This window comes from Protopterus annectens, chromosome 3.part1 (genome assembly GCF_019279795.1).
Source record: "Protopterus annectens isolate FY-2018-M chromosome 3.part1, PAN1.0, whole genome shotgun sequence".
NCBI classification, from domain to species: domain Eukaryota; kingdom Metazoa; phylum Chordata; order Ceratodontiformes; family Protopteridae; genus Protopterus; species Protopterus annectens.
The window spans coordinates 640,316,612-640,331,935 of NC_056732.1; positions in this window are offsets into that span (position 1 = coordinate 640,316,612).

A 15,324-nucleotide genomic window follows, 5' to 3' on the forward strand; every position below is an offset into this window, starting at 1 on the left:
AGAAGGAGACCACACGGTTTCTGGAGTTGTAAGGCCTTTCTTTATTAAGAGCCTCCAGGTGCGCACCCATGCTACATCTCACAACTTTGCAAGTCATCCATACACCGGAACCAACAAGTTACCAGAGCATACAGAACCAACATTACATGTTGCAATCCCCACAGCGCCCCTACAGTACAACAACAACATTACCAGCCCGAATACTACATCCCTCCCCTTTTAAGCTATGACATAATCCCTTAATAAGCAAACTAGGGAGCAAGTTCAAAACAATGCATTTAGGCACTTACTTCTAAATAACGGGCTAGTTATTAACTGGTTACCATACAATCTAGCTATGTTGTTCTTGTAATCCATACATGCACTTTTTTTTTTTTCAGCATTGATAGTCCTTCAAGTAACTAGGTTTAACCAGCACACGCTTAGAACGGCGCAGTGGTACCACCTTAGGTGACTCCGGTGTCACAGCTACCACTTCAGGTATCGGTATGTCCTTCCCTGGAACAGTTGGATCCTCGGGAACCTCTCCTTCCACGTCGGCGGTCTCCCTCGATTGGCGATCCTCCGCCACTGCGAGCCCTGGGTCCGAACTGCACGGTATTTCCGAGGCTGGCAGTTCCATGGAGTCCTTCTTTGTTCACTCTGCAGAATCTGGTCTACATGTCTCCTCACCAAGAAATCTCCATTCAACCTCACCTGGTACGATAATGGACCTGTTCTCTTGACAATGAACCCTGGAATCCATTTAGGTCCATAACTGAAATTTCGGCCATCACTGCATCTCCCTCCAGAAAACTTCTCTATCTCCGTCGTCGATCATGACATTCTTTTTGCCTCCACTGGGTCCTCTCTACCTTAGCTCGGACGTTTGGATACACTAGATCCAGCGTGGATCTTAATCTCCGTCCTTGCAACATCTCGGCAGGTGACAAACCCGTGGTAGACTGGGGTGTGATACGGTAGTTGAATAACACCCTTGACACTTTTGCTGCTATACTTCCTTCTCCGGACTTTTTCATCATTGCTTTAAAAGTTTGAACAGCCCTTTCAGCACAACCATTTGAAGCTGCATGGTATGGTGCTGATGTGATGTGTACGATGCCATTTTTTCTCAGAAAACCCTTGAACTCTTCACTCGTGAAACATGAAGCATTATCGGATACAATAGTCTCTGGTAGTCCTTGGCTACTGAAACTCTTCCTCAAGCATTCAATGGTAATGAGGGAAGTGGGTGTCTTGACTGGATAGGCATCCATCCATTTAGAATGAGCATCCATGATTATCAAAAACATGGCCCCATAAAAGGTCCGGCATAATCTATATGAAGTCTCTGCCAAGGTCTACTCGGCCACTCCCATGGATGTAGTGGCGCCGCCACAGGCAAGTTGCGATGTTGTTGACATGTTTTACACTCATTCACAGCGACTTCAATATCGTGGTCCAACTTGGGCCACCAGAAATAACTTCGGGCTAAGGCCTTCATTCGTGTGATGCCCACATGACCTTGGTGCAACTGCTGTAAAAGTGCCCTTCTTCCTGGGGACGGAATTATCACTCGTGCCCCCCACAGTACACATCCAGCTTGCACACTCAGTTCTGTTTTCCTCACCTCATAAGGCCAAAAAACTGGATCCATTTGTTGGACTGGCCAGCCTTGCTGGACCCACTGAAACACTCTAGCTAGCACCGGGTCTTTGCGTGTCCATTCACTCAGTTCCCTGGCAGACACCAACGTGATGTCCTCCATCATCAAAACTCGGTCCTCCGCTTCCTGTTCTTGAAGATGCCCTGGTATCGGCAGACGGCTTAGCACGTCCGCATTACTATGGTGTTTTCCGGGCTTATAAACAATCTCGTATTCATAAGCTCTCAATGTTACAGCCCATCTCTGAATGCGGGGAGAAACCATCTGCGGCACTGCTTTCATCTCGTTGAACAGTGACAACAAAGGCTTATGATCGGTGCAAATAGTAAACTTTCTGCCATAAAGGTATTTGTGAAACCTTTTAATTCCAAACATTACAGCCAAACCCTCCTTATCTAGCTGGGAATAGTTTGACTCTGCTGGTGTTAAAGTTCGTGACATGAACCCAATGGGTCTTTCTTGTCCATCTGGCATCCGGTGTGCCAACACAGCCCCTAACCCATAAGGTGAGGCATCACATGACAAAATTAAGTCCTTGTGACTGTCGTAGTGCACCAATACCTCTGAAGACTGCATTAGTTCCTTGGATTGTTCAAACGCTCTGTCCTGTTCCTCTTGCCACGACCACTGAGCCTCCTTCCTTAATAGCTTATGTAAAGGAGCTAACAGTGTTGACAGATTTGGCAGGAACCTGTTATAATAGTTGAGTAAGCCTAAGTAGGCTTTCAGCTCTGTAACATTTGTGGGTGCTGGCGCCTGTTGAATGGCTTCCACCTTGTTTCGCAAGGGGTGTAGGCCTGATGCATCCACCTTGTAACCTAGGAACTCTGCTTCCTTTTCCATGAAAGCACATTTACTCCGCTTCACTCTCAGACCTGCCTCTCGCAGTCGTCTCAACACCTCGTTCAGCATCTCCAAATGCTCTCGAATGTTCCTACCCATCAACAGGATGTCGTCTAAATACACAGCCACCTTCGGAATTCCTGCCACCAGTCCCTCCATTATTCTCTGGAAAATAGCTGGACTCGAGGAAACCCCAAAGGGTAAACGATTGACTTGGAACAAACCTTTGTGTGTGCTAAGGGTGACATATGACTTTGACCCTTCTTCCAGCACTACTTGTTGATATGCCTGACTGAGGTCCAGTTTACTAAACCTTTCACCTCCCGACAGCTTTTCAAACACATCCTCCACCTTTGGCAAGGGATACTGCTCCAGCTTCGAGACTTGGTTCACTGTTAACTTGTAGTCACCACATATGCGCACAGTACCATCTGGCTTTAATACAGGAACAATTGGTGCGGCCCATTCCATAAACTTTACTGGTTCAATTATACCTTGCTTAGTGAGTCGCTCTAACTCAAACTCAACTTTCTTCTTCATTGCGTATGGTACAGGTCGGGGTTTGTAAAATCTTGGCGTTACGTTTTCTTTAACGTGTATTTTTGCGGGTGGACCCATCCAGGTCCCCAGTTCCTCTTTGAAAACTTCTTCGTTATTCTCCAGCACCTCTTGCAAGGTCAGGCCCTGCTGTTCTACTTTATGGAGCTGTAGGCAGTTCACATCCAGCTCCTTTAACCACGCCCGGCCTAGCAGGTTTGGTCCCTTACCTGCTACCACCATGACTGGCAACTGTTTGGCTTGGTCTTTATATTTCACAGTCACTTCCACCATTCCCAACGTGGGAACTATTTCAGCGGTATATGTTCTCAAAGTCACTGAACAGTCCTGCAGCTTCGGAGCTTCTCTAGGCCATAACTTCCCATACTCAGCCTTTGACAGAACTGTCACACTACACCCCGTATCCACTTCAAACTGCACCATTTTACCATTCAAGTCCAACTGGGTTTTAATGGGATCAACTCTTTCCCACCTGGCCTCTTTCATGTTAAACATAGTAAACACTTCCTCGGCTTCCCTGGTTTGTTGATCTGTACCTTCACGCATGTGGTGTGCATACTGCCGTTTTATTTTTCGGTTTCCCTTCCTTTCCATTATACTGCTCTTTTCCTCCCCCTTTCTCAGCTGGTCCTGAGAGGGCGTTGAGCGGCACATTTTTTTCACATGGCCCTTTTTACCACAAGCATGGCATTTTTCATTTAAAAAACGACAGTTCCGTGACAGATGTTCACCCCCACACCTGTAACAAGCATACTGACCAGACTTCCCTTGTGCTTTATGCTCCATGACCACTTTATGCACTGGCAGAGGGGTAGCACTCCTGCTCCCCACCCCTTCAATGGTTCTTGGCTGTAAATCTCGAATGTCTTTATTCGCTGTCTCTATGGCCTGTGCCAACTTCAAGGCCTTTTCAAACGACAACTCAGGCTCCGCTAACAATCTGCGTTGTATGCGGTCATCGGCAATGCCACATATGAACCTATCTCGTAGCATTTCTGTCAGTCTGTCCCCATAATTACAATGTTGCGCCAGTTCCCTCAACACTGCGACATACTCCATTACCGTTTCATTGGCCCTCCTAGTCCTGGAATTTAACTTGAACCTCTGGACTATGGCACTCGGCTTCGGATTATAATGTGACTGAAGCAAGCTCGTCAACTCTGTGAACGATTTGTCCCCCGGTTTATCAGGACTCAATAGGTTCCTCATCAGACTGTACGTCTTGCTGCCCACCGAGCTCAGCAATATGGCTCGCTTCCGACCCACTTCCATTATCTGGTTTGCCACAAAAAAATGTTCCAACACTTCACAATACTCTTCCCAGGTCTGTGTCTGACAGTCGTATGCAACCAGTGACCCCAACATGGAACCAGACATCACTCCAGCAGGCCCCGTCTCTTCGTCATCCGACATGAACTGCAGCCCACCGGTTTACTCGCAGCGGACTCGGAGGCATCCCATCCTCTCGTCGCCAATATGTTATATCATGATAAAGAAGGAGACCACACGGTTTCTGGAGTTGTAAGGCCTTTCTTTATTAAGAGCTTCCAGGTGCGCACCCATGCTACATCTCACAACTTTGCAAGTCATCCATACACCAGAACCAACAAGTTACCAGAGCATACAGAACCAACATTAGATGTTGCAATCCCCACAGCGCCCCTACAGTACAACAACAACATTACCAGCCCGAATACTACAGGTATGCAGATTGTATCAGCAGGAACATAGTCTGTATGGCTACATGTGGTCTCTGTGACTTGTTTTATGTAGGTGAAACCACGAGATAACTAAAGGAGAGGGTGTCCCAACATTTAAGTGACATTAGGCAGCAGGATATAAAAAAAAACTTTTTAAGCATATTAAAGAGAATGAAGGACATTCTTTTTATTGTAGGGTAATGCAGAGTATAGGTAACAACAAAAGTGGGGGAGATGTTAATAACCTAGTAGAAAAAGCAGAGATGTGCTGTATAGATAGGCTGCAGCCATATAAATCTCCAGGTCTTAATGCCTACTTACCAATTAAACCTCCACTGAAAGGGAGAAGGCTTAGGAGGCATGTGTGAAATCTTGACAGAGAGGGTGTGTCAGTAAATTAAGTCTTGATTGGGTATGTCTTAGTATTTAAATGTTTTTTAACTGACCTGTTTTAAGTGTGTCTTACTCACATTATGCTAACTGTGACAGTTATATAGGTCACATACAGGGGCAGAGTATATCTGGCATAACAATATTATGCTCCACTACATGCATGTGAATGCACACACACACACACACACACACACACACACACACACACACACACACACACACACACACACACACACACACACACACACACACACACAAAATTAAGAAATAGCACCCCTTCCTGCATACAACAATGTCTGCAGCAATGACAGCATATGACGAACATGTAAATAATAATGCCAACGCATGTGTCATTTGCTAATATGTATCATACTGCAGCAGTAAGATAAAGCAACACATGACCTGATACGCACACTGTTCATTAGATGTATGTCTGAAAAGCATGACAGCAATAAGGGACATGTGCAGAACTATGCCTATCCCTTACAAAACTGAATATTGAAAACACCATGGTGGCAGAATTACATAACTGGAGCACACATACAATAGTTTCATCCCTGAAAGACCACTCTGATGGGGTTGAACGTCTCCCACTCTGATGGGGTTGAACTTCTCAAATGATCTCCATAGTGATCTCCTGGAAGTAGTTGTCCCATTTCCTGAGTAAAGTTTCTCATCATGTCCCTCATCTGTGTGTGAAACACTTCTCTCGCTACATTATAGATCTGGTCTTGAAGGTCGCCTGCCTAACACAGTGGTGAATGTTTTCGATACTGAGCCACAGGAATGATGGCACATGCAGGTTCAGGTCTTCTGCCATCATCATCATGATTGTGGTTCCAATACTGGTCCTCAGAGTCTGACTTGGGTGGCAGTGGTTGGGCATGTCATCGTCATCATTATCGAATGGGTGAAGCAGCATGGATCCCATGCTCTGTCACATTTCAACACAGGAGCACCATTATAAAATTAAAAAAAGATTAAATGAAACTTCTCACATAAAGTACACATTCTCTATTTTTTTTTACTTTTATGTATGCAATGTCACACAATAGTCTGACCTTATCCAAATATAATGCCTTATCTGAAGTCAGACGTACATCCAGTCCATAATAAATTACAAAATGGTGTTTAACAGATATCACAGTTGTATGCCGAACATGTCCAAAATAAAGCACAATCAGTCTTGCACATCAATGCATATGCCCATTATGTCGTGTGAAACAGTACTAGATTTTGCTATAAACGTTCTGTTACAAAAACTGCCAGTAGTCATACACATACTTATAGAATACTAAACTAGATTTTAGACAATGCACAAGAAATGTTACTGAAGCATTATGAAGTGTTTGGAAAGGAGGTCACACAAACAGTAGTGATATTTGTCTGTAATACACATGACAGGTACTTTTATAGGGCTCCATCTATCTACACCTTTACAGCATGCATCCTTACAGACAGATATCTGCAAAATATAATTATTACTGTCACTTCAGATGGCACCATCATAACAGTAAAAGTTTATATCTCTGCCTTCTTTCTCATTTGGTCCAACTCTCTAGCTTCCTCTGTCCATTCTTTCATTTCTTGGACTTCCCTTCAATTTTTTAACAAACGAACTAACATTCAGGAAAGATGACAGTAGCTTGAAATGTATTGTTTACAAATCATTTTGTAAAACAACGAACGAGCTGTTCAGCACTGAACTATCTGGTTTTTAAATCATTTTTAAATCATACATAAAACATATAATTTTGATGATTGAATGACTTTTAACATATAATGTAGTATTTAATATTTGGATTGTGGATGAATATTCATCTATTTACTTTTTTAACTTATTTGAATTTTAGAAGTTGTTTTTATGTAAATAGGAACTGCTACTTTAAAGCTGTAAATGGAAATTAATTAACTTACTTGCCATGTGTATTTAAGTAGAGGTTGTCAGTAATGAATGGTTTCACTTGAGAAAGCTCGGAATATTCAGCAAAGCGCTTGTGTTTCACGTTCGATTTGAGCTTGTTTGGAATCTCACTTTATTTGAACCTGATTGGAATTTTATTTGTTCACTTTTTGTTCGTGAATAAAAGGAAATCTATCCAATTGCCTTGCCACGTTTACTACCCTGCTGAGCTGCCTGGAAACATTATTTTGGTTTTGGTCTGCTGTTTCCCACTGATTTGCTAAGCCTACTTTACACACAGAGGGTAGTCCCTTGTGAGACTACTCAAAAATAGATAGACCATTTGGCCTTCCGACCATTGCACAAGCAAGGGCAGGTATGTTCAAAGACTAAATGGTGGGAGAGCCTGAGAATACATGGGGTGGGGCAACATATGTGTAGGGCCCCTAACGCTCTGGAGAGGGTAATGTTTGGAGGTGTGTCATGGCTGCGATAACAAGTGGACAGTGGAAGGTATGTGTGTATTTTGAACACAGGTGGGGTGGAGGAACTATGGGTATGAAATTATGGAGCCAGGTATGTCAGGGTTGGATGGGCTGGTTCTAATTGGACTGTCCCATGGAGGTCAGCGAGTTCATTATAGGTATATATGCATACACACATGCAGACATCAATATGTAGAAGTATATTCTCTGTAACACATTCATTCCATTTGCAGACATAAATAACATGAATGTGCCCTTACAAACCTCAACAGTATTCAGAATAATGGGTTGTGCAGAAGAGGGATGGGACAAAACTGCTAAAATGCAGAAGAGTGTACAATGTCCGGAGTCAGTACTGTGCTGACAATAATCAAATGTGAGGACTTCCCCACACATGGAATCATTCCTGTGATCTGCCTGCTACGGCAATGCCAATTACTAAACCGGTCTATTTGTAAAAGAAATATGCAGAACATGTACATAATTAGGCTCTCATGCATAATGTGTGCATTACCACATAGTCATACATATTAATTAATTGTAGTGTCATGTTAATGGGAGTAAGGATGTAATGAAGTATAGAGTCTAATCTTGACATAAACACATGCGTGTCCCATGTGGGACAACCCAAAAATTGCAAATAGTATGATTTTGGTCGCTCACGTCACCAATGTTTGTGGACTAAACGTTTGGGAGTTCTGAGGATACATGGAGTGAGTCAACAGATGGGATGGGTCTATAGGAGTAGGGAGTGGCCAATGTGTAGTGGTGTGGATACACCACAAATCTGACTGGAGAATGGATGCCAGCAGTGTTAGGGAGGCGTTGGGGTGTGTGTTTGGGGAACCAGGAGCCATGGGTATATGGGTAAATATGCAAATGAAGCAGCACAGCAATAGTGTATTGGTTAGAGCAACCCCCAAACGAACAGACATTCCCGTACCGAATCCCACTGTATCACATACCATTTACCATCTGTAATCCGTACAGGAACATACTGCGACAACTGTCCGCCATACAACCTGCAAAATTTCAATTAAAAGATAACTGGAGTGAAGTGTCAGTGTCATAATGAATAAGGCACTAGTAAGCAGGTCAAGCATATATAAACACCAGTAAGCATGTGTAGGTGCATTTGTGTGGGGTATGTATTGCTTTACAGACACACACATATAAATATATATGCATATATGTATAGATATATATATGTATATATATATATATATATATATATATATATATATAGTTGCAGACATATACATATACGTAGATATATATGTGTGTGTGTGTGTGTGTGTGTGTGTGTGTGTGTGTGTGTGTGTAGATATACACAGATATACAGCTATGATAGGAAACAGGATACAAGAATGACATTTGTTCACAGGCTATGCTAATGGAAGTAAGGAGCCCAAGCAAGAAACAAGAAATACGTAGCATGACCTTCCACCCCCCCCCCCCCCAGCCAGACATAGGAAACATGCACACAAACAATGTAGAGTCCACTGTTCCCCAGATCATAAGCAGGATACAACCAGAGGGGGGTACACAGTGCACCTGTGAATTCTAATCTTGGCCCACAGACTGGTGAATCCCTTGTGGGGCACCCCAAAAATTACCAAGACCAAAAAAATGTGATATACCGGCTATTCTGGCTGTGGTGTATACATACTCGGAATACAAGGGTGGGAAACCCTGATGACCCATGGGCCAAGACAATTGTATGAAATGGGTCCTGTGAAGTGGAGAGTGGGCAGCGTGTAGTGGTGTGTCCAGAATAGACCAGGACCCAGAGTAAGGATGTGTGCTGTTGAGGATGTGTGGGTGGGGGAACTATGGGTAGCTACTTATGGATCTAGCTGTGCAGGTGTTGGCTGATGTGGGCCACTATGGACAGCCCTAGGGATGTAAGTGAATGTGTTCATTGGGCAGAGGCGTCACCCAATGAGCAGCCACACCCACTACTAGTCCCACTGCATCAAAGTGTAATATATATGGCAAGGAATGGAATAACCAGATGTAAACATATATATGTAGAGGTATGTGTGAGTATATCTACCCATAGCAATATAGTGATAAGCCTCTCCCTTTCCATAGTACAAATGTATACATACAGAGAAAGAATACAGATACATACCCACATATAAATATATACATATGCAGACACCCATAGACCCATGTGCTGTGAGATATATATATATATATCTATCTATATATATATATATATATATATATATATATATATATATATATATATATATATATATCTATAGACAGCAAAATATAAATATACATGTATGCATACATATACAGATATATCTGTATATAGTAATGTATATATATATATATATATATATATATATATATATATATATATAGATATATATATATATATATATATATATATATGTGTGACTGTAAATATACACATGTATATAGCTAGAATATAATACAGCGGTTACGAGTAACATATGTTCACAGGCCGTGCATATGGGGGTGAGGGATTCAATAAACAAATATGTAACACGTAGCATCAACCCCCCCCCCCAGCCCCCAGCTAGGCCTGTGAGACATACAGACACACAATAAAGGTAAACACACCACTGATTCCCAGACCACTGGCAGGATACTACCAGTAGGAGCGACCTGCCGGGTCTAATCTTGAAACCTAGACATCGATGTCCCTTGTGGGTCACCAAAAATTAATGATCAGAGGCAGTCCCGGTAATGACTTATCAAACCAGCCTGTAGATGTACAAGTGTCAGTAGGTTGTGCAAGCCTGATAACCCATGGGTTGACACAATGTACATGTGTCCCGACACAGGGAGAGTGGGCAGTGTGTAGTGGTGTGCTTATACCCCACCTGCACCCACAGTAAGGATGAGTGCTGTAGAGGAGTGGCAGGTGGGGGAACTATGGGAATGCAATTATGGGCCTAGGTGTGCAGGTGGCAGCTGGCAAAGTCGTATTAGGACTGCCCTGGGGATGTAAGTAATATTCCGAAATGGGCATAGCTAATGCCCATACCTCTCATCCCCTAAGAGCAGATCTACTGGACAGGACATAAACCATTGGGGGAACAAATAGGAACCATACCTCTGAATTGTCCCTGATTTCCAGGGATGTCCTAGATTTCGACTCGGTTTCTAACTCTGCTCCACTTAATCCCTCCTAAAACTAATGACATTTGGAGGAAAGGTGGTGAATTACACGTAATGAATAATGACAACAATTAAGAATTATAAACATCATTTAACACAGAAAATGTGTATGAATTCATATGCTCTGAGTCTGTCAATGTTTCAGGTTAATAGCACCAATAATTTAAATGTGTCCCTGATGTTGTTATGCCATGTCCCTGATTCAGTTTGTATATTTCTCCAATCATATGAGAGGTCTGATCGGGACAGAAAGCAAATATTCCAATGACAACCTTAGAAAGATGATAGAATATTAGGTATGCAGTAGCATGACTTGGCTGAAGGATGTGGGTTCCAAAACCCAATTACTTGTTTGTATTGAAGAGTATCAGTTCCCATGTATTAGCCAGACAGGTGCAGATTGTAAGAGGAACACACCAATAATATAAATCAGACTCTGGACAGGCCACGGATTCCGTGACAGTCGAACGGCATGCTGTCGCCTAATGGGTAGTCATTTCCGATACTGTAGGTATGTAATCTGATGTAATAAGCATCACAAGGTAATATCGTAGTCCTCACTCTCACGCAGGGTCTTGAGTGTCAGATGCAAACACCAAATGCAGTGCATTTGCAAGGTTGAGAGCAAGCGGGTGTAAGCCTGTTTGGCCACCAGTATGCTTAGTATTACACTGGTAAAGCAATGTAGAGGCTAACTGAGTGTAGGAAACTGTAACCAGAGGTTAGCATTGCTTAGCACCATGCAAACCCACACACACCCACTCACAACTGCTTTAATGCTCTTTAATCACACCATATCCAATGGCCTTGTTCTGCCCAGTAACAAAATAAACAGCCCTTGCAAGGCTCAAAACCAGGACTCTGCACACACAGCTATTTTGATTTACCACTAAGCCATGGCAGATATACAGACATTGGAACTTATCACAAACATATCATCCAGTGCAGTCATTCAACAGTATAGGAAATGTATTCCATCATGTATATGTGTGAGTGTTTATGTCCAGCGTATAGATACATACATATATATATATATATATATATATATATATATAGATATATCAGGAACATCCCATCTGACAACAAAGCATTACAAAGGAAAGAAAAGAGAAATACCAGCAATGACTGTATTATGTAGTGGTGTCATCCTATGTAATATCAAGACTCCCTCAGACAGACATGTGTCAGTCATACAAGCAAACATTTGCACATTGGCCATATACAGCACTCTGTGCATGTTATTTACATTAACACAACAGTTCCTGTCCAATCATTATGTGAGAACAGTACTCTTGCAAGGTGTTGTGTGCAACATCATCATCATGATAAAGATACATGGGGTAACCATAGAGGGACTGGTAGTGTTGTGTGTACAATGGGGTCATCTGCATCACATGTACCTGGAACATTTAGGAGTCATGTGCATACTAGGATCGTGTGCCTGAGAGACAGAGGTGAGGACAACTGGAGTATATTGTGATGCATATTAAAAGGGTTACATGTGTCCAGTGGACATGTGTGTGAAATGGGCAGCTATGTATGAGGCAAATGTTGTTTTAGGAACCGATTGGACTTTTGTTTCCATAGGGTGAGAATGGGATGTAGGGGAAGAAGAGTAGATATGCTTGTGGAGGATAGGTAGGGTAGGATGACAGACAAGACAGCATACAGGGTTGGTAAATGACACATGTGGGGGGATACACCTCGGACAGGGAGGGGTATTCGGCATTCACAAGCCCATGAGCCCCCAGATGGAAACAGTGGGACAGAGGTTCTCAGCCATGGGCAGCCACCACTGCACCAAAACAGCTGCAAAGGTGGCAGTGCTGGGGCTGTCTAGGAGGGCAGCCTCACCCTGGAAATGTGACACTCTGCCCTTGAGCTGGCATATCTGGCCTCAAAACCCCTTATTGAGCCCCCTACACACAATGTCTGGGACTGCACGACAGCAGACGTGTCCCTGTCTGGATCTCCTCCCAGGGGGACAAGCCCCATCCACAGTGGTGGTACTACCAGAAGGTGGTGCAGAGCCAACAGAGGTGGAAGTCCAAGGCTGGGCCCCAGATGTGCTGATGCCTGGTGCCATGGACAACTGAAGTGGGACAGGAGGTTCTGCTGGGACCTCCAAACCCATACAGCTTATGGTGTTGCAGTTAAAACACAGATATGGCTTAGTAATTGTCAACAGCATTCAGGATTACTTACAACAGCATGCATAGATATGACCATCAACCCAACACAACAGATGGTATACATTTGCAGAGAGAGCACAACACATGCATATATATACTGCATGACATCTGTACAATGTGTAGAAGACTTGTGACTGCAGCTATGAACATTGGCTCATTATTGGCATGTCACTGAGAACCCCAGACATTGTCTGTCATGCCACTGTTTCATGTGACATATGATCAGTCAGGGATGCGATGGCAGTATCTCATCACTATCACCATGTACTGGCTGCAATCCTCATACTATGCTCCTGCTGTTCACAGATGTGTGTTCAGTGAGTAACACAGGAAACAAATGGTTCCACACACTGTACAGTCCATGGATGGCCCAACAGATGGGGGTCCCACCTTTTCCCAAAAGCATATTTTTACTAACACAACCTTAATATCATTCACCAACACCATTAATCACCATATGAACAACAGACACATAGTCTCAGCCATCTTCCTGGACATGTCAAAAGCCTTTGACAATATTTCCCACTAATTATGACTCAACATACATGCTTCATACAATCTTAGTCCAGCATCCTTAACTTGATTTCTCAGTTACCAATCAAACTGTCAACAGGCTACTATGTGAAAACAATTCTCCCATCGATTGCCTATATGTACTGGAGTAACCTGGATCCATACTTGGCCCCCTTCTCTTTATCATGTTTAACCTAAACTCAGCAACCCAACTTGCCTCAATCATATACTATGAAAACAACACATCTCTTATTTGCTCTGCTCCTTCCCACTAGAACTACAAAACAAAATGTAAAATCCTACAAGGAAATAGACTCTTATATTTCTAAACACCAACTCATTCTGAACCCAAATAAGACTAAAATAATAATCTTCACAAACAAATCGTGCAAGCTCAGCTCCCTACCCCTCTCTAGTCTATCATCCAATGGTACCAAAATTGAGCCTGGAAACCAAGCCAAGCTCCTAGGCATTACAATTGACAACTGGCTAAAATTTGATATTCATATTTCTCAAACAATCAAAAAAGTCCCTGCTAAACTCGGGTGCTCTCTACAGGGCCAAACCTTACTTAACACTCCAAGCCAGGTTAGCCACAGCTAGATCTCAGCTTCATCTACCCTTCTTTACTGCTCACAAATTTTTCACCAACTTACATAAGGCCGATTTTCACAACCAAGAGTCCTGCTACAACAAAATAGCAAAGTGTTTCACCAACATTCCCATAAAGCCCATCACTGTACTGCTCTTCATCAAAAATGGTTAGAACTCCCAAACCTACTAACACTAAACCAACTTACCCTCACCCACAAAATCATTCACAACCCCAACAACTGCCTCTCAATATCATCCCTGGTCCAACTACAAGTTAGCAGCAGGTCCCTTAGCTTTTCCGATAGACCACTCCTCAAAATAACTTTGTATCATAACTACCATGGTGATGCCTTCTAGTCAAACAAAATGGCTATGCACTGGAATTCTCTTCCTTTAAACATACAAAACACTCCCTGCTGCTCATCTTTCAAAATAAAAGTGAAAGAATATCTTGACAGTAACTGGCTCTGCCCCTGTAGTTCTCCTGGATAATTCCCTCTCCTAGTATATTCTCACCATTTCTCTTTCGCCTTAATTTTAGCTCTAGCTATTTCTCTTCTTATGTTATACTGATTATGTTTCTCTGAGAGATGTATCTTAATGCTATAGGATATTAATAAGTCACCAAAATTCTATATTCAGCATTCTCCTTTAGGCCTGATGTGCAATTATTCTATTTACTAGTAACATATGTTTATAGAGCATCTTCTCAGTTCTTATTATTATTTCTGTATTATTACTTGTGTTGCTCTTAATAATGTGTGTGCATAATATTGTATTTCTGTACTGTTACTTATGTTAATCTTTCGGAGCTTTTCTCCCCGAGTGTCCGCTGAAAATGCCCTACCATCCCAGTCGAACATTATCTGATAAACAAATGTAAATAAAACAAAATAAATAAAATACATTTTCTGAGTTCTGCACAAGAGTTTCAGTAAGCCAAATAATATACAAATGTGTCTTGGCATCATAAACATATACCAGTGCAATGCAGACAAAAAAAAAATACCCGTAATGTCAGTGTAATGACAATCACATATAAGAAATGTTTCCAGTACAATGTAGAAGTATCAACAAATATTAATGCTATATTTGCTATGTACCCAAATGTCAGGTGCAGAAAATGAATGAAACATGAACAATAAGTGAAATTCTGTTGTGCTAGAGTACTGTGACAAGTACATCAGTACATATATCCTTTATGTGCTGATGTACTTGTCACAGTATTCTAGCACAACGGTAGTATTTAACTGTGTATTACATGGTACAATAATTATCATTGCAGAATACACACAAAGGCATTATGCCAGTGGGACAGAATACCCAACAATGTTACAAA